At 40.3% G+C, this 21,010-nt stretch overlaps 1 protein-coding gene and 1 pseudogene across 1 annotated transcript in view; both read right to left on the bottom strand.

Moving 5' to 3' along the window:
* The window catches only part of LOC115677940 (uncharacterized), a 66,907-nt gene extending 58,288 nt beyond the window's left edge, over positions 1 to 8,619 (bottom strand). The window contains exon 1 of the mRNA XM_056303839.1: positions 8,604 to 8,619. The gene's annotated coding sequence lies outside the window, so the exon portion shown is untranslated. The remainder of the gene's footprint in view (positions 1 to 8,603) is intronic.
* LOC115677816 (disease resistance protein L6-like) overlaps positions 1 to 21,010 on the bottom strand; it is a 39,860-nt pseudogene that overhangs the window by 13,666 nt on the left and 5,184 nt on the right.

Here is a 21,010-nt window from a genome sequence, read left to right as displayed (position 1 = left end):
GAACTACGAATTTAGCAAATCCACCTTCCGCGTGGAGAACCGCGATATCCAAAGCTAAATGACACAAAATACGACAACATCCACATGCGACCCATTTAGGTTTTTAATTAACCCCGGTATAATTTTTTGGGGTTCAATCTTCAAATATTATAGTGATCCCACAAATTCCAGACTACTTCATTTGACAATCGATAATTAATAAAATATTATTTCACATCGTTCAATAATAGGTCCTATATTATCTTTATATTCACACGATATCCCTTTATGTATAAGCTTAAGTTTTTTAGTTAGACTTTTTGCTAATAAAAAATAATTAATCATTTATAAAGTCAATCGATCGAACACTTAATGAAATACACAATTACAATAGTCCTTCCGATGTCAAATATTTTCATATAATTTGGGAATCAAATTAAACATTTATTGATAATTCAAGAATCACATTGAACAAATTAAAAACTCAAAGACGACATTGCACATTGAATAAAAGTTCACGGATCATTTGTATCATTCTCCCAATTAACTTTCATAATTCATAGGTTTACCTGAATCCATATATTATTATTGTTCTATTTTGATTGCTCTTTTACACAAATAATTTATTTATTACTCTCTCTCTCTCTCTCTCTCTCTCTCTCTCTCTCTCTCTCCATACTTTTCAATTTTCGTTGCTATTTTATCTATAGTTAGTTACTTATTTGTTATCTCTTTCTCAAATGAGTGTTTTTCATTATTTGAAGAAAATTCGATGATTTTACAAACGATTTGATAAATAATAAATTGTCGCATTATGTATGATTAACAAGAGAAATTGTCGGTTTCCTTCTTTTTTATGACTCTCCTAAAAAATCACATAAGTATCCTTTACTTAATAACACTCAAACAAAGAATCCTCAAATCATGTCTAATCATATTTGATTTATGTAGCTGTCAAGAACATATGTTGTCTTAACAAGTGCGCATTTTACTAATTAAGATGAAATGAGTGCATAATAAATAGGTGATGTGGCTCCTTGAGGAATTTACTATAATTCTCTTCGTTGATCTTGGCACACTTAATAGACCATCAATTGTCTCAATTCCTCAACCTTGTCATTTCTCGGATCCTTCTTCGTAATAAGCTTTCGTGAATTATATCTCGGTCTATGGCGGTAGCGGAGGTCTCGGGCAGAAGGCCCCGTACACTGTGGTTTACCAACTTTCGAGGTCAAGCCCTTGGAACTTGGCCTATCCGTGTGTGTTTTTGGCGTGCGCATGTGAGTGCAAGTCGGCCGAAATGGTTCGGATTCGCTCTATACTTGGCGTGATTCCTTTCCATCTCGGAAAATTGTAAGCGTGGCAAGGAGTCGAAACACACAAGGAAGGAATGCCGAGAGAGAGAGAGAGAGAGAGAGAGAAGTTGATTTTGGGAAAGTAAAAAAACGAAAGACAAGTAGACGACCAGACCAGTCCACTCTCAGTCGGCTTTGGTTACTCCGAGCTGATCTCCGACCACATCCCCTTTGCAAAGGTCATCCATCTGAAAGGCTGAATAATACACCATTCCAATCATTCCATCTCCTTTTCGACCAAAAAAAAAAACCATTCCATCTCCTTAATTTTGTCTCTTTTTGTTTGTTTATGTGCTGGCTAAGAACATTTGTCAATTCATCTTGGTTGTTCTTTTGGCTTTTCATAATCTCGTGTTCTCGAAGGATTCTCATTTACGATTTAATTTTTGATGCAGACGTAAAATGGTTGGAACGGAAAGTTGTTAGATTGATGATGAAGACCATTAAATTAAATGCAATTGGTCGATGAGAAAGCCATGGCGTACTTTTTAGCTCTGTTTAATTTATTTACTTAAGTGCACACTTAGCATGAGCTCAGCAACCTTATTCATATTGATGACATAAAAGCAACAAAAAAAAGGAAGTTAGAAAGAATTTTGCTTCCTAGGATTTTTTACGTGTAGATCCAAGTCCAACCCGCAATGTGGTGTCAAAGGTTTGGTTGGACTGCTCAATCGGGGAAATAGAGGTTTTAGCATTGCTAAAGATGCTGTTTCTAAAAATCTTTCTTATCTAGTGATGTGATTGTAGGCCTAATTCCCTAAAAAATCCCAAATTTTAGGTGTTGTCCCAAATCTACCCTAAACTTTTTTGTCTCATAAAAAACCACAAACTTTTATTTTAAACCCAAATCTGCCCTAGGTTAATTTTCTGTCCAAATGTTGACAATTTTTTTCCAACTTGTCATCCACGTGTCTATCTTCTTTTCCCACGTCAGCTTGGGTTGACTGTTTCTTTCTTTCTTTTTTGTTTTTTCATTATCTTCTCTCTTTCACTTTCCGCCATTCACCTTCTTCATCCTTCACCTTCAACCTCCTCACCTAAATCTCCAAATCATCCGCATAACGCCACCCCATGGTTAGGCGCATCTCCATTGCCCTCTCGTCAACAATCGACGACGACACCTCGTCCGAGCCCGACCTCACTTCCTTGTTCTTGGCGTCGGCGGAATTGAGCTCGAGGCCCGGCCACGTTGAAGTAGCGGTCCACGTCGCCGGTGCCGTTATCGTAGGTCCTCAACAAGCCCTCATAGGTGAGCCCCTTCTCGCCGTCAATGCACTCGCCCTAGGTCTTGAACTTGACCCTCGGGTTCACGGCCACCGCGAGCGACCATTTCCTCCCGTTGAGCCCTCCATCACGGTTCCCATCAAATGCTGGAAAATTCGCTTCACCTTCTCCGATCTGCTACCTCTGGTCGCCATTTTAGTGCTAGAGTTTCATTAGAAACAGAGAAAAGGGAAGATTTTGGCCCAAATGACCGACCAATGCAGAGATAGACGGAGAGGTCGCAATGTGAAGATTGAAAGCGACGATGGTGTCGCCGGCCTTGGGCGACGCCGCGACTCCAAATGCGGGCGTGGCGGCGTTGGATCCAACATCCCGATCCCAAATTCAACTATCCACCGACAAATAGAGGGGTGGAGGCTCGGCAAATGGAAGCGTGCGGGCTTACAATAACGACGAGGTGACGAGGAAGTCGTGGCAACGTGCACGCAAGCTGTTGCGGCGGTGACTGGCGTGTGGCAGCACCTGGGCTTTCTCTGTGTTCTTGATGGTGCTCTCATTGTCCATGGCGGAAAGTGAAAGGGAGAAGAGAATGAAAAAACGAAAAAGAAAGAAAAAACAGTCAACCCAAGCTGACGTGGGAAAAGAAGATAGACACGTGGATGACAAGTTGGAAAAAATTGTCAACATTTGGACAGAAAATCAACCTAGGGCAGATTTGGGTTTAAAATAAAAGTTTGTGATTTTTTATGAGACAAAAAAAAATTTAGGGTAGATTTGGGACAACACCTAAAGTTTGAGGTTTTTTAGGGAATTAGGCCTGTGATTGTATGCGGGATTGTCTTTCATTTTGTTTCTACAATAAAGGATTTTATATCACTTTACTACGATAGAAGTTCGTCCAATTTTTTTCAACGAATTTATGGAACAATGTTGGAAACAACCGCGGAAAAATAAATACAGAACACAAGGATTTACGTGGTTCGATCACAAGGTGATCTATGTCCACAGGCGAGGCAAAACAAGATTCCACTATAATAAAAAAGAGTACAGTTTTCAGAAGTCGAAAAAACGGCTTAACAAAACCTCACGGCTCACAAATCTCTCACAAAACGAAAATCTCTCTGTCAATGAAAAAACCTAGCCGCAGTATAAATAATGCTTCCCAAAAAATTTTCTCGGGGCCTACGCCCCCGAACCCCCTGAAATATTTGTTCGCTTACTCCAGCTTAAGCAGTCTACCATAAAGATTTGTTCGCTTGCTCTGAGTTAGGCCTATCAGCCCAACCCTCCGCGTTACGAACTAAATCTTAATTTTTTTTCCACTTTTGGATCGCACAAAAAATATATCGGGTTGAGTGATGAACCGGATCGAGTACATAAAATTCAGGACATATTTAACAAACAACATTAATACAATTTTTAATCCTTGAGTAATGATTAGTTAGTGAATAAATGTTTGGTTTTTATTTTGGTTTGGATGCGATAAAATATGTGTTAAAATTATAGTATTCTCAAACTGAGACCAATCTAGAAGTCCGCGTTCTTTATCGTGTGATGGAGACTACCTCGATACGTGTGAACGAAGCTTTTACGCACATCCCTATGGATTAATTTAGTCAAAGTGAAAGTTGGATTGTCTAGCGATACCCAGAAAATGTATGAATAGAGCTCCTGACGCTGAGATGAAAATAAGAACTTAATGGAGATGCTGATGTAACAACTCTAGGAGTTGCCATCAGTAACGTTGGGCTTGGACCTCTCTCTGTCATTCATTAACGGAGTAGTAATAGGAAACCCAATCAAATGCCACGGGTCTATGAGAAAATAGTTAAAGAAGAAAGTCAGTAATATATCTCGACGAAGACCATAAAGTCAAGTGCTCCTGGTACTCATCTTCCAGTTCCTGCTAACTTCCTGTGTCTGAGCTAGCTATAGTTGCTATGCTTCGTCGATCGATATCTCTCTCTTCTCCTGGTATGGTTGAAAAATATGCTTTCGGTCGTAATTAAACAGAGTAAGTTTACATATCAAAGGTCCAACGCCATGCATGAAAAGAAGAAGAATGGCCCTCCTTTTCTAAAAGTTGAGATTAGTATATTGCTCCCTGGAAGACCCAAAAGCAAAGTGCTGGTAGTCGATGAGAATGAGCAAATTGATATATGGCCGACCAAAAACAGTAGAGCGGGTTGACAAAGGGTCCGTTTGGTTCAACTTTGAAAATGCTACTTGGGGGAATGCAAATATCTTTGGGTGAAAGCCCATTGGGGAAATGCAAATGTTGTTTGGTAAAAATATTTTGTAAAGCTACTTTGGCCAAAATATAGTGTTTGGTGAATTATTTTTGCAAATTGACTTTGGGAATAAAAAACCTAACTTACCCTTCGCCGGAGCCGGCGCTGGCCGCCGGCGAGCCAGATCTGGCGTCGGCGGCCGTCGCCCGAGGTCGGGCGACTGCAGGCGGGCCAGATCTGGGGCCGGCGGCCGTCGCCCGAGGCCGGGTGACCCTCGGCGAGGGCTGCAAGACCCAAGCGGCCGCCTGGGTCGTGCGACCTCTCGGCGGCCGTCGCTGGGTCCCGTGACCCTCGCCGAGGGTCGCCGCCTGGGCGACGGCCGCCGGCCTCTTGCCGGCCCGTTCCGGCGCCGGCCGCCTCGCCGGCCTCCCTTGCCGGCCACCTCACGAAGAAGAAGATGAACAGTACACACGAGGGGCAAAATCGGAATAAGCAAAAATAACTAAGGGTAGTTTGGGGATAAAAAATTTGGGTTCAGCATTTCAAATGCTAGCATTTGGCAAATGCTGATCCAAATGCTGAACCAAACGGTTCAGCACGGTTCAACATTTGGCCAAGGGGCTTTCGAGGCCGAAAGCCCCTTCCAAATTCTGAACTAAACGGGCCCAAAAGGCCCCACATTACGTTGACTGCGCTGCACGGGCAATGGCTTTTCCTCAACAGTCAACACTAATCATTTAATTAATCTCTGTAGTTTTATGTTTTGGTCCAGTTATATTTTCCTTGTGTTTGAATCATGAGATCTACTTATCCTCTAATCTTGGAGAAGCAAAAATCAAGTTAAAAAAGAAAAAAACAATTCGTATTGAGACAATTTGAGCTAACATTTCTCTTTGCTTGTCGACTGATGAACATCAGGTTACAAATTGCATATGCTCACGTGGGTATCTGACATTGTAAGTATGAAAGTCGGGGTGGCTTTTTGGTAAGTATCGATAAAACTCCAAAGAGGGATGATCAACTCTGAGGACTCTGCTTTGCCGCTGCTCGGATGTAGCTTTGTCTCCAACTCGTCCGTGCTACAGTTGTTGGGACTCTAGGCTTCACAATGATCTCCTGGTTGATCTTAATGGACCCCTAATCATCTCAACCTTGACACTTTTGAGTGGTTCAAAAACAAGGATTAAAACTAAAACAAATAACCAAACAAAAACTAAAACTAACATGTTAAAATTACCATTGGTGACAGAGAACTAGCAATTTCCAACACGAATTAACACGTCCATGGACAATTAGATGGCCAACCCGAATGAAGAAATAGGATGGGCTTAATCTGATTATGTATGGTAGGTGATGGATTTAAGTTGAGTTTTATGGGTTTGTCATGATTTTGGTAGATTTGGGCTTGGCTTTGTTTAGATAAGAGTTTGAGCTGGCTTTGAGCTTTAATGAATTATTTTACTTCAACTGAGAGGGCATGATATAGTAAGCCCCATAATCTTTGCCCGTGGCCCAGGTCCCTTGACCTATACCAAGTCCTCACATGCGGACTGGTCCCAAGGGCCCAGCCCGAGTTCCCATTTTAGGAATTAATTTTTTTTAAATTAATTAAGTAAAAAATAAAAAAAATCAAACAATTGAAATAAAAAATTGAAAAATGCTTAGAAAAGAGACTTTCTTTAGGCTGTCAAGTTTTAGAGCTAGATTTAGCTTGAGTATGTTCGTTTCGCGGAAAATAAGTAATTTAGAAAATATTTTCCGAAAAGTGATCGTTTATATTGTTTAGAAAAATATATGAATGGAAATTTTTTCATTGCCCATGAAAATAGTTAGGCATAAATTGTTATCAATAATGAAAATATTTTCCGTTGACTAGTTTTTCTAAACGACATAAGTGATCACTTGTCGGAAAATATTTTTCAAATCACTCATTTTCCACGAAAGGAACGCACCTAGTCTCATTTAGTTAGCATACATATAGTTTAGAGATTTTAATGAGTGCCTTCAATATACTTTAGTTTTAGTATAATGATCTTTTGGACGAGAAATTGGATTCAATTTGAATTTAGCTCGTGAGGGTTGCTATCCTGGGCTTAATAACAAAATCATGTGTATTATTTGTTTGATACTTTATTGGATTTACTTTCTTACACTTTACATTTATCATATTGATTGTGATTATTTACTTTTCCTTAAATGTGCACTCATGCATGAATATCATCTAGTGACATTGGTTAACAAAATGGTCAAAGACCGCGTAGACACTTAGCAAACTAATCAAGTTTAGGTACCAAATGACACTAGTTAGATAATCAGTGTAATCAAGTCCACGATTTCAATTTCTGGTTGTGTATAAGTGAGGTATCCTCTTATGCCTCACTTGGCTCCCAACCTACCTTAATAGGCTAGTGGCAACTCTTAGTTAAGTTGACTTCATAGATAGATCAATTTCAATCGTAATTTCTTAATGTTGCGCGAGGTAAGGGTTTGGGAGAATCCGCGCCGATGGAGGATCATTGGTTCGCAACTCGACATTACATCTAATCCGTCATCTCCCTGCCTGTCGGGAGGGTTGCGACAATACTTCTCTCTCATTGTGACATGACACGTTGGATCTTTAATAGTCACTACAAAAAAACCGGATTTTTGCCACGAAAATTTGCCAACGAAAAAATTTTCGTGGCAAATTTGCGACAAATTTTCCAACGAAAAGTAAAATTCGTTGGAAATTTCCAACGAAAAATTTTTCGTCGCAAAATTCGTTGAAAATTTCCAACGAAACACCTTTCGTTGCAAAATTCGTTGGAAATTTCCAACAAAAAATCTTTAAATCGCAAAATTCGTTGGTAATTACCAACGAAAAATTTTTCGTTGGAAATTTCCAACAATTTTGCGACAATTCAAAAAACCCGGTATTAGTCGGCATTTTTATATTCGTTGAAAAATTCGTTGGAAATTTAGCCACGAGTTTAGCCACGAGTTTGTAATTTTCCAACGAAGTTTGTAATTCAAAAATTTTGTAATTTTTCCAACGAATTTAGCCACGAGTTTTCCAATGAAAAATTTTGTCAGAAACTTCGTTGGAAATTTCCAACGAATTTTGCGACGAATTTCAATTTTCCGGGAATTTTTTCAGTGTGTACTATTTTCGGTGGAAAATTCGTTGGAAATTTCCAACGAATTCAAAAAAAAAATCGGTCTTGTTCGGCATTTTTTATATTCGTTGGAAAATTCGTTGGAAATTTCCAACGAATTTTCCAACGAATTTCAATTTTCCGGGGAATTTTTTTTAGTGTGTACTATTTTCGTTGGAAAATTCGTTGGAAATTTCCAACGAAATTTGCAACGAATTCAAAAAAAATCGGTCTTGTTCGGCATTTTTTATATTCGTTGGAAAATTCGTTGGAAATTTCCAACGAATTTCCAACTAATTTCAATTTTCCGGGGAATTTTTTCAGTGTGTATTATTTTCGTTGGAAAATTCGTTGGAAATTTCCAACGAATTCAAAAAAAATCGGTCTTGTTCGGCATTTTTTATATTCGTTGGAAAATTCGTTGGACACACTGAAAAAATTCCCCGGAAAATTGAAATTCGTTGGAAAATTCGTTGGAAATTACTGAAAAAATTCCCCGGAAAATTGAAATTCGTTGGAAAATTTTCCAACGAATTTCAATTTTCCGGGGAATTTTTTCAGTGTGTACTATTTTCGTTGGAAAATTCGTTAGAAATTTCCAACGAATTTTCCAACGAAAATTATACACACTGAAAAATTAGTAATATTAGCGAGATTTTGAATTTGAATCTCGTGACAGAGACTCTCTCTCTCCTCTCTCTTCTATCGTCGCATCCCTCACCTTCTTCACCACACACAAGTACACACGCGAGAGAGAGAAGCGACGAAGCGAGAGAGAGAGCAGAGCCGAGGGAAGATGGCGACCCTCACGCGGGGCATCCTCCCGAAGCTCCTCCAGTCCATGAACTCCTCCAACGCCCGCGTCGCCGGCGACCACCGCTCCGCCCTCCTCCAGGTCGTCGGCATTGTCCCCGCCCTCGCCGCCCCCAATGATCTCTGGCCCAACCACGGCTTCTTCCTCCACCTCTCCGACTCCCTCCACTCCACCTACGTCTCCCTCTCCGACCGCGACGCCGACCTCATCCTCTCCAACCGCCTCCAGCTCGGCCACTTCGTCCACCTCGACCGCCTCCTCCTCGCCCCGACTCCCCGTCCCCGCGCCTCCGGCCTCCGCCCCCTCCCGGCCGCCACCCCTTCCTCGGCTCCCCGAACCCCTCGTCGCCCGCCTCTCCCCCTCCTTTTCTCGACCGCCTCCTCGTCGCCGGTTCGCGACGACGGTGGGCCTCGCCGGCGACGAGCTCGAGCTCGCCCGGATGCGGGCTAGCTCGGCCCTCGCCGGCGATGAGGCTGGCCCTCACCGGCCATGGCGAGGGCGATTTTTCGAAAAAAAAAAAAATTTCGTTGGAAAAAAAATTTCCACGATTTTTCGACCAAAAAAAATTGTAATTTTTCCAACGAAAAATTTTTCGTTGGAAAAAAAATTTCCACGATTTTTCGACCAAAAAAAAAATTATAATTTTTCCAACGAAAAATTTTTCGTTGGAAAAAAAATTTCCACGATTTTCGACCAAAAAAAAAATTTTGTAATTTTTCCAACGAATTTACCCACGAGTTTTCCAACGAATTTTCCAACGAAATAAAATTCATCGCAAATTTCCAACGAAAATTGTAATTTTTCGTTGGAAAAATTTCCGACGACCTATTACCAACGAATTTTTTGTCGTTGGAAAATTCGTTGGAAATTCGTTTTCCAACGAATTTTTCCAAACTTTTCGTTGGAAATTTCGTCGGAAAAAATCAGTTTTTTTGTAGTGAGTGTTATCAGACGCAAACTTAATGGGGCCAAATATAAGACCTGACTATACCAATCTTAATATAAAAAAATTTCAAAATGCGATGCATTTTCTCTTCCTTGTCTTATACCGAGTCCATTTCAAGCAGTGTGATTGGGAATAAGTGGGCCCCGCTGCCGGCATCATCTGCATGCTTCCTGTTGCGGAAGCCAAGTGATTGAACAGTAAAATAGACAGAACAAAGAAAATAAATCAGATACCAAATTTACGTGGTTCAGTCATAGTGACTTACGTCCACGGGGAGAGCAGCAATGAATTCTACTATAGATCAAGCGATACAACGGAGATTACAATCATACTCGAGTCACTCACGCAGTGTCTAGGCCTACAATTCCTCACAAAATAATCTTTCAATATCACGAAAAAATTATACATAAATCTTACCACAAGATTTAATCGCTATAAATACTTGAATTCTTATTGTAATTCCATGAACAAAACCACGAACCTAATGCCAAGCACCCATCACCTATGGATGTCACTCACAATATTGAGCATCCCCGGCACTCTTGAGAAAAGCAACGCTTCTCTGTATGCTCAAAGAGAGCAGATCAGCCAATATATATACGTATGCCCAAGAAGTGAACGTACAGTGGCCGACTCCAGCTTGGAAAGGGATTCCATGCAATCCAAATGGAACGCGGTCGACAAAGTCAACTTTCTTCTTCTTCTCTTCTTTGACCGACTCATGAAATTTGCCACATGTCCATAATTTCCTTTCTTTCATGATCAGAAGCCCAACGTCCCTGGGGACTCCAAAGCGGAAATAAAATCGACCCCGACGTATAAAAGAAAGTTTCCGTATTTTGCGTTGCACTATTCCGAACTTGCACAGGAAGTCCAAATTTCGGACTTTCCTTTTCTATTTTCTTTGCTCACCAATTTGATATCAAAGCAAAATGAGAAATATCCAATTTGGAATATTCAAACTTCCACAAATAATAATTAATCTCGGGTTGGGTTTCGCCTATCGGGTTTCGCCCATCGGACTCAAACTCGAGACATATTTTAACACTTTCTTGTCTCGGCACTCATGCATGAGCTGATTTTCTACCACATGGGATGTAAGGAGCCAAGGTGGGTGGTCACCTCCTTCTTCCTCTAGCACAGCCTCCGCAAGCCGCCGAGATCGCCACCGCCACCAAGAAAGCAATTCGCAGGCAAATTCCTCCGGTCGAGGGCAGTGTTGGGACCAATGGCAATCAATTTCATCTCGACCTACCCAACGAAGGCTTTGTGGGAGCCCTCGCTCGTGCCCAAATTAGGCCGGCGAGGGCTTCCTGATCCTTGCCCGTCGCTGGAAGGGGTCACGCGGCCATCCGTGATTGCCCTCACTAGCCCCTTTCCAGGAAGTGAACAGGGAAAAGAAAAAAAAAAGAAAAGAAAAGAAAAGAAAACGGAACAAAAAGAAAAAAAATCATTACAAAATTTAAAATTTAAAAAATACAAATTTTGTCTACGCTAGCGCCGGCCGAACCACCTTGGAAATTCAGATTCCTCAGTAGAATGTATTCTCTTGAAGCTAGATTTGATCAAGTCCAATATGCTTTTTGATAATCTCACAAACCTCATATATGAATATCAGTACAAAATCTTCAAAAAGTATGTTGGACTGAATCTACGGACCACATTAGTGATTTCCGACTAATTTTAGCCAGAAGGATTACATTGGTATATCGTCAAAAGATTTATAATTAAATTGGCCAAATTAAAAAATTGAGGATTAAATTGGCATCCATTGAATAAGATTAGGATTTTTTTTGCGAATTTTCCCATGAATTTTCGAGAAGTCCTATTCTGACTAACCTTTCATATTGGGATCCTCTAAATTTAGGGGTAATTTTAAATTTTAAATTCTGTCTGCTCAGGAAGATACGTCCGCATACTAATTGAGGGCTAAGATCAGTCCACAACTCCCAAAAATGCTCTGCTTTATCAAAATAAAAGAAGATCATTTCTTCTTTGGGATAATGACACAAATGATTCCTTAACTTTCAATTTGTTTAATGTGGTGTTAGAGATTTTTAGGCTAATTCTGATGGTTTTTTATATCTTTCAAGATTGTGCGAACATCTTTCTTTGATTGTGCGTATCCTGATTGATATGTTATATTATTTATTCATTCCATAAAGCCTATAAATAGTCTGATGTAATCTTTTTATGATATATCGAAATATACTAAATTACTTTCTTCTACATATTTCTCTAATTTCTCAACTTGATATCAGAGTTAGTCGATGCTGAAGTGCACGCACTCGGTGTGCACCCAGTGCACACCCAAGTGCCCATCCAGAGCTAATTTTGCTTCTTCTTTTTTTCAATAAGTCCTAATATCCTCCGGTCAAATTGGATTTATGTTTTTTTATCGCATAGTCTGCAGAGCCCTCTCATATGAGGAAGCGCTTAGTCGAGTCCATGGTCGTGTTTCGATGCCAACTGCAACGGTCGCATTACCCAGTCAAGCCTTTCACGGAGGTGGTTTTTCTTTCGATGCCAGCCGCATAGGCCGTATCGCTCAGTAACTATTTTCCCAACCAGTTGTATAGGCCGTTTGATGCTACAACGCTAGCCGTATTGGCTGCATCGCTCAGTTACTGTTTCACAAGCTAGCCACATCGGCCGTTTGTTGTTCCCCTCCAATTCTTGACGTTTCGCGTGTCGTTTTGAGAAGCCACACCGCCACTAGACTCGCCACTCTCAGACTAGCTAGATGTGGAAGTTTTGCCATGAACAACTACCAAATGCCACCTCATCCGCCATGTATTAGCCGTTGGACACTGTTCATACTAGTATTCAAACTCAAGTTGACATATTCAATAGAGCTTGAGTGATTTTTAGGATAATTAATATGTCAAATCTTTCAAGTCCTTATTTTCCTCCTCAATTAATGCCTAGACCAGACTAGACGTGATTGGGAGTGTTAGAGTAATTAAATATTAAATCATGCATTCATCTAACAGCTTAAACTTTTAGAATACTGCAAGCGTGAGGAGGAATGTTAGAGTAATTAAATATTAAACCACGCATTCATCTAACAACTTAAGCTTTTAGAATAGTTGGCAGCGGTCTTACCAAAATCTCACATGTGGTTCCTAAGCTTCAGTCCAATGTATAATGTGGTTTCTACACTTTTAATTTGTTTAAAGTGATTCATAAACTTTTGGTACATGTTCAATATAGTCTCTGAACTATATAAAAATTATGGATGCGGTTGTATGTTTCAATATTTAAGACAATTGCTGAGAGTACGAGAGAGTTCAATCTAGGTCCGCCAATCTACAATTAATAATATTATTTGACGAGTGTGTTACTGTTGAAATAGTAGATGCGATCAAAAAAATGTCCGTTGAGGGAATAGATATCTGGGAAACGCGTATTCCACTCACAAGACCACCTCAATTTCTTGCCAGACTGTCTTAAGTATATCAATATACAATTTAACTTAAATTAATAAGTAAAAAGATCTCCAACCAACGCAAGTTGAACTGTTCTGAGTGGACCGTTTCTGACCTTAAATTGCACATCATCGTTTCAAATTTCACTGTTCAATTGAAACATGGGTTGAAATCAATCTACTCACTCTCCTTAGCATTTTGATTTTTCGTTCGCTGTCGATCTTTAAATTTGGTAGTAAAGGTGGCACCGTATAGATGCCGTCGAAACACGCACTCTCAACTTTTCTTTTTCGCGTGATGAAATGAAACAAATTCTGCTTAGCAATTCGATGGTTGAAAGAGGAGAGGCAAGGCAATCGGTAGAGATTGACCAGGAGTAGCTAATTAGGATTTTTCATATGAGCGTCGAAACGGAAAGTCGTTTTTGGAGGCCTATAAGGCCAATGAAAGCGTTATTCCTGAAAATAAAATCAAAGGAAGTTTCAGAAAAGAAATTACATAATTTATATTATGCAATCAAATCAACTAGTAAAATATATCAAGCCCATGCCAACTGTGTTTAATCTCTGTCAATGTATACTAAATTCACGAAAACAGATAAAAGTAAGAGGAGGACACCAACAGCATTATAAATTTCATAGGATACTCATTTTGGTGCTATAACTTTTCAATCTGTCACTTATATGCCATAACTTTAAGAGAATGCTCAATTGAGTAACGTTGGTGGTCATGAATCGATTTTTTGTTTGAAATATCAAACATCTGTTAGTTGCTTTTCTAATAATTTCCCAATTATTTTTCTATGGTTTCAAAACCAGTAACGGCTATTTTCTTATATGTTCAATGGTCATTTTCAAGCGAATACCTCACCAGCACCACTAGAGACTTGATATTAGCATGATAAAATGCTCACTATTAGCATGTGCTCGGTATCACTAATCTGTTAATGCTTTTTGGTGATAGTATCAATGAAGTAACTTGTGATTGCATATCCAATGATCCTTTTGAGTATATCAGCATCCAAAGACATCTTGAGAACACAATATTGACTTTGGTATCTCCAAGTCAGTATGAGTTACTTATCATATTGGCACTTATTCTCCTATTGTCATAATCTTTGTCCTAGCCTACACTGATCTCGTAGGAATCATCAACATCAACACAATTTGCATAAATATTGACATCTGCACTTATCATAATAGATAGGGAAAATACCACCAAAAATCCCAAACTATACCACTTGTGACAAATTTATCCTGAATTTTTTTTTTGACACGAAAACCCTAAACTATACCACTTGTGACAAATTTATCCTGAACTTTTTTTTGTGACACGAAAAATCCAAAACTATGCCACTTGTGACATATTTATCCCACAATACTTTGGCCCATGGGCATTTTCGTCTTTTTTCCTTTTTTTTTTCTTTTCTTCTCTCTTCCCTCCGTCGGCCATGGCGGAGGGAAGCCAGCGAGGGCTGCCCTTGCCGGCGTCGAGTGAAGGCGACCCTCGCCAGATCCGGCGAGGGTAGCCCTTGCCCCACCCCAGCACCGGCGAGGGCTGCTCTCGCCGGCTTCCCTCCGCCATGGCCGGCGGAGGGAAGAAAGAAGAAAAGAAAAAAAAGGAAAAAAAATAGAAAAAGAAAAAAGACGAAAATGCCCATAGGCCAAAATATTGTGAGGTAAATATGTCACAAATGGCATAGTTTAGGATTTTTCGTATTACAAAAAAAAGTTCATGGTAAATTTGTCATAAGTGGCATAGTTTGAGATTTTTCGCGTCACAAAAAAAAGTTCAGGGTAAATTTATCACAAGTGGCATAGTTTAAGGTTTTTGGTGGTATTTTCCCTAATAGATATTAGTACCAAGAATTGTTTTGGAATCATCAAAATTTCATGGGGATATTTTCCCAACAAACCATAATGCCTCTAATTTCTATATGCAGAAAGAATGCAGTAGAAAACTGGATGCAGGATGATGTAAACTGACTATTTTTAATCAAGGGTCAAATTCTACTAATATCGACGTATTTGATCCCTAAAATATTTTAAAATGCATGACAAGTCTGCAGGAAAAATTTTAGTTGTCAATAACATATTCAAAATATGGGGAAAATGAAGATTATATTTCTTGTGATATTTATTATATATGAGTGCCCGAGATCGAGCTCAAGTTTTACATTAAAAGTTTGGTTTTTAATAGTTGAACTAAATCGAGTTTAATCTCAAGCACATATAGTAGTGCTATATTGAATTGGGCTCGAGTACCAGGTGTACAATACAATCAAAATAATCAATTTCAAATCAAACTTGGCAATAACTACATCAAATCAACTTTATAGCTCCATTAAATCTCCAAATTATTTCCTTGAAATACTGTTTACTAGACTCTTAGTAAATTGACACCGCTTACAAAATATGGTAGCTCCTTTTACGCATGCAAATTGTTGAGATGCATGTGTGAATTGAATTAAAGAATTTTCATATTGAAAAATTGGTGTGGTAAGGTGCAATTGATATATCTTGACCCATAACTCATTGGTTTAAGCTTTTGAGTGAAGGTTGGTCCAACTGGATATGTTGACGGGCTTGGACTTAGGCTCCCTCTATTGCGCGCTCCCAACAAATGGTATAAAGTCAATGGTAGATTGGTGGGCCCCTTAGTGTTTGATGAATATATCAACGAAGGAATCTGGTGACTAACACGATTTTCGGGCAGTGGGCGTTGTGGTGTAGCAATGCGGTCCTGATGGCCGCATTCATGGTTCGGTCTAGAGAAAGAGACCAGGATGAAGGTGGGCATTGGAGATTCAAGTTGAGATAAATTGATGCATGAGAATACCAAAATTAGGGGGATGCAAACCTAACACTGAGCTCACATGTGAGGGGGAGATAATTGAGATGTACATGTGAATTATGTTAGAAAAGTCTCACATTGGAGAATTGGTATGTTGAGGGATAGTTAATATATCTTAGTTGACTAATAACTTATTAGCTTAAGCTTTTGAGTGAAGGTAGGTCCAACTCGATATGTTGACGGGTTTAGACTTGAATTCCCTCTTGGCGATCTCCTAGGGTAAAGATATCGGGTTTCCGCTGCGCACTCCCGACACAAACAAATGACATGAATTGTCTTCGTAGCCTCGTAGACTTCTAAAGCACTTACAAATCCAGTGAGAGCATGAACCCTGAAAGAATCACAATCAATCTTGGGAGAAATTTTTAAAAAGGAATGACACCCATGAAAGTAAACAATAAAAGAAGATACATACTCCATTCATAAAAAGGACCCCATGAAAGTAAAGACAGATCAATTGTATTAGTTCCGGTTAATTACGAGAAAGAATATATTTCGAAGAAGAGAAACAACACTTATTTAATGATGTTATAAACTCCACGGAATTGATTTAATGATTAAGGAAAATGTGTGCGGTTATCCGCACGACATGAGTTCGGTTACTGACATTGCCCGGTACAAACAATTCATAGTTGAGCCAACAAATCGAGTTTTGTCTAAAATCTTATAGAATATATCATGGATCTGGCATTCGCTTAAGATATTAACTTTCTCACGCCACAAAGAAAAAATTAGAGAAAAAAGAGAAACAATATCGTACCATCAGAAAATTACCGGGCCTGTACAATGCTAAATTAAATAACCATACCACCAATCAACACTAGGCTGGTTAGAATCGAAAAATTAAGTAATCAAATGGCAAGACCGTGCTTTGCAGAAGGTAGAGTTCCTTTCATGAATTACTCATGAACACACATTTTAGGTTTTTTCTGCAAAAACTTGTTGCCCAATTTTCTTTTCCGTAAACTCCAGTTTCACAAAGCCTCATCATATTATCTAAAAATCATCTAATTGAAAATTCTCTGAAGCGAAATCAGGGAGACAAAGCCTTCCTTCCTTCTCTTTCCGTCTTTCTTTGTTGTTTATTGACTCGGGGTTTCTCCTCTATTTGAAATTATACATGCATACATATGTTTTATCCAGTCAATTAAGTCCAATAGATCACAACCTCGAAACCTTCTCAATTGGTACTTGTCGTATCAGTAAGTAAGTTTTCATGTACAACCTACATGATTGAGTAAAAGTATTGTAGGAGTTAAAAGCAAAGGATCATCCAACGTAACAAAAAGTTAACTGAGTAGAAGAAAATAACTCTACTCCACCTGAGTTAAATTAGGTATGCTCTAAGAGTGCGACCATTACATACCATTCGCAAATTGTCTACCGCATGTGAAACAAGTGTATGATTTTTCTGGCTTACAATCTTAAGTATGAAACTGCAAAGTACCAATCTTATCTCCATCACAAATAGCACAAGAAAGAAACCGGTATTATTTTGAGTGAAAACAAGGCTTATCTAAAAAATTCACTTTTTATTTGAAAAGACGAATGAAACATAAAAAGCACTTTTTTAAATAACAAGAAATTGAACGAGACATTTCTTTTGGATTACTGAAGTTCTTCCACTTAATTTGATACCTATTGACCTTGTGCCCTGGCTTATCTAAAAATTCTGAAACTTTCTCATGGACGGAAAGCAGAGAAAAGGAAAAGAGGGGGTAGAAAAGGAGAAAAAGGAAACTGACAAAACACAATTGGGAAGATAAAACTTGCAAGTGAGATCAATTTGAATGCATCTTATTTGGCAATGACATCCTTATTGGTCCGATAACAATACGTAAACTGAAATATGAGATCTCTCTTTTTAGTTAATAAAGTGTTAATTATGCGAGATAGAGAGTAAAGAATTGGACAAGATACACTTTTACTATTATTTCTTACATGTATTTAAAGTACGAGGTAGCTGATACTTTATGAAAAGACATCAGCTAAAATAACCGTAATTGTAACATCCTGAATTTTGACCCGTTACCGGGACCAATGAAATGTATGTTAATGCTCGTTTGATTTTAGTAAGTCGCGCTCTAAACACAATTTTGGACTTCGGGTATCGACGGGCGATTTTGGGTGAAATCTGTATAAAGTTAGGTGCGGAATTGTATGATTTGGTAGTGGAAATTTTATGGCGGGCCTTGGGATTTAATTCGGGCATTAATTATTGGAAATTAGAAAATAACAGTGGCTGTGATCTATTGTTCATGGGGCCGTGATGGGCCGATCGGGACGCAAGTTGGGTTTTTAGAGCCGGTATTTTATGGCGAGAAAGTTCCGTGAAGGATCGGAATTAATCCGACGCCGTTTGGTGGGAGAAAAATGAGAATTTACGGTTTTGCCCTTCCAAATTTTTGGACTGATTTTCGAGGGCTTAAAGGATGATTTTTAAGGATCCGACACCGTATTATGCTGGCCATGCATATATAGGACCGGTACGGACAAAAATTGGAATTTCGGTTCAGGATCGAAAAATTACGAAAATGCCCCTAGGCCATTTTTGGACAATTCCGAATTTGGTTAATTTTTGGGGTTTAACCAAGGTGAGTTTGACTTAATCCAGATCTGGTCAGCCTTGGGTTAGTGACAAAGGACCATTTTACCCCTAAATTATTGGATGAGAAGGAAAGATAGCCATTGGATCAATGGCAAAATTGTCCAATTGGCCTAGATTGAGACACATGGATTCCACTCACACCAAGCTTGACCACATTTGACCAGACCCTCTCTCTTTCCTGATGATCATTCGGCCATTTCCCCCAAAATTTTCTCCCTTTTCCCCGTTTCATTTTCTGCCGTGCACGTTCTGCTCTTCCTGGCACTGTTCACGCCGGAACAGTGTCACCGCCGGAGCTGCTGGCCGCCTACCAGCACACGCCACCACCTGTCATCATCTCAGCCCCCCTCGACCTTTCTTTCTCCCCTAAATCGCCACCCACAGCAGCTGTCCAGGCGGAACAGTGAGGGCCACCGCCGGTCTTCATCACCGCTGGACGCCGGGAGGCCTCGCCGGACGCCGCTGTGCCGTACCCCGAGCACCGCCACCCCCAGCCATCATTCTCTCACTTGAACCGCCACCCTCAACCCGGTTCCAGCCCCAAACAGAAGAAGACCAGCCGCAAATCGTCGTTCCCGTCGTCGCCATGACCGCCGGCTTGCACCTGGAACGCCGCCGTCGATCCTTACCGCGTGTTGGTGATCGACCGCCCGTTCTCGTCGTCCCGAATCATCAATAGGCGAGTACAAACCCCTAAACCCTTAATTAGTCTAATTGTGTTTCTTAGGGGGTAATTAGGGGTTAATTAAGCTTATTTAGGGCCTAATTGTGTTTATTTGAGTGTGGGATGATTAGGATAGGTCATTAAGGCTTAATGAGGTTGGTTAAGTGTGGTTTAATGGCCAAATGATGCTCTGTTCTGGTACTGTTCATTGAGTACCGAAAATGTGCATATTTGTCTAAGTGTGGCACTAATTAAGTTCAAGTGCTAATGACTTGGAATTGGACATTTTGGGGATTAATTAGGCTTATTTGAAGCTTAATTAAGTGTACTTGGTTGTTGGGTAATTAGGGTTTGAGACTAGAGCCTAATGAGGGTGTTTAATTGTGGTTTGGTGAACAAAATGTGTCCTGCCCTGGTACTGTTCATTCAGTACCGAATTTGTGCAATTTGTCCAAGTTGAGTACTTAGTTGATTCATTAATTAATGGCAAGAATTTAGGCATTCTTGGGGGTTGGTTGGGACTTAAATAAACCCTATTGGATGACCCCACGGTGGTGAGATCGACTATCGGAATTGATTTGCTCAAGGCGTGCCCGAGGCGCGTGAAATTGAATTGTAACAAATGCGCGGAATAAATGTTAAAATGGTTGGATTACATTGGGAATAATTTGATTGTGCCGAGAGTATGTTAGATACATTGACTTGGGGCATAATTGTATTCGGCATGTCGCCTTGGGTATCGACACAAATTCCTGAACATATGTTTTGCATATCAAGTTGTGATTGGTTGAAATTGAGTGAAACGATGTACATGCTTGAGTTATATTCAATTGTTGGCCTTCGGATCGGGCCTACGGGTCGCTTTATTTAATTGTGGCCTTCGGGTCGGGCCTACGGGTCGCTTTATTCAACTGTGGCCTTCGGGTCGGGCCTACGGGTCGTTATATCCAATTGTGGCCTTCGGGTCGAGCCTACGGGTCGCTTTATTCAACTGTGGCCTTCGGGTCGGGCCTACGGGTCGTTATATCCAATTGTGGCCTTCGGGTCGGGCCTACGGGTCGCTTTATTCAACTGTGGACCTTCGGGTCGGGCCTACGGGTCGTTATATTCAAACTGTTGGCCTTCGGGTCGGGCCTACGGGTCGCTTTATTCAACTGTGGACCTTCGGGTCGGGCCTACGGGTCGTTATATTCAAACTGTTGGCCTTCGGGTCGGGCCTGCGGGTCGCTTGATTTAATTGTGGCCTTCGGGTCGGGCCTACGGGTCGCTTTATTCAACTGTGGACCTTCGGGTCGGGCCTACGGGTCGTTATATTCAACTGTTAGCCTCTGGGTCGTGGCCTTCGGGTCGTAATATTTGTGGGCCTTCGGGTCGGAATCATTGTACGTAAGTATCATTATTGTTGAATGCCTAATCTGCAGGTCTTCGAGATATTGTATTGGGCTGTGAGCCCAGGATAATTATAGTGTTTTACTGGTTCATTAATTGGCATGTTTAAATTACATGTCTGAAGGGGCACTTTAGCCTAGTTTTTATACTTGCTGAGATTTCTCACGGTTGTGGTAAAACTGACATTTCAGATCCCCGGCCATGAATTTTGAGGTCGAGGAGCAGGACCCCTAGCCCGAGACAGAGTCTCAGGCTATGAGTTCAGAGGAGGAGCCAGAGCAGTCTGAGAGTTTTTCCGAGACGTTTGGATTTGACCCCGACTGGATACCCTAGGGCAGACCTCAGTTTTAGGAGCGAGGGCCGATACTTTTTGACTGTAGCC

The sequence above is a fragment of the Syzygium oleosum genome, unplaced genomic scaffold (genome assembly GCF_021117445.2).
Source record: "Syzygium oleosum isolate NSW1041296 unplaced genomic scaffold, Sole_v2.1 Sole_v2.29, whole genome shotgun sequence".
In the NCBI taxonomy this organism is placed as follows: domain Eukaryota; kingdom Viridiplantae; phylum Streptophyta; class Magnoliopsida; order Myrtales; family Myrtaceae; genus Syzygium; species Syzygium oleosum.
This window is presented reverse-complemented; position numbering and strand designations above follow the sequence as displayed.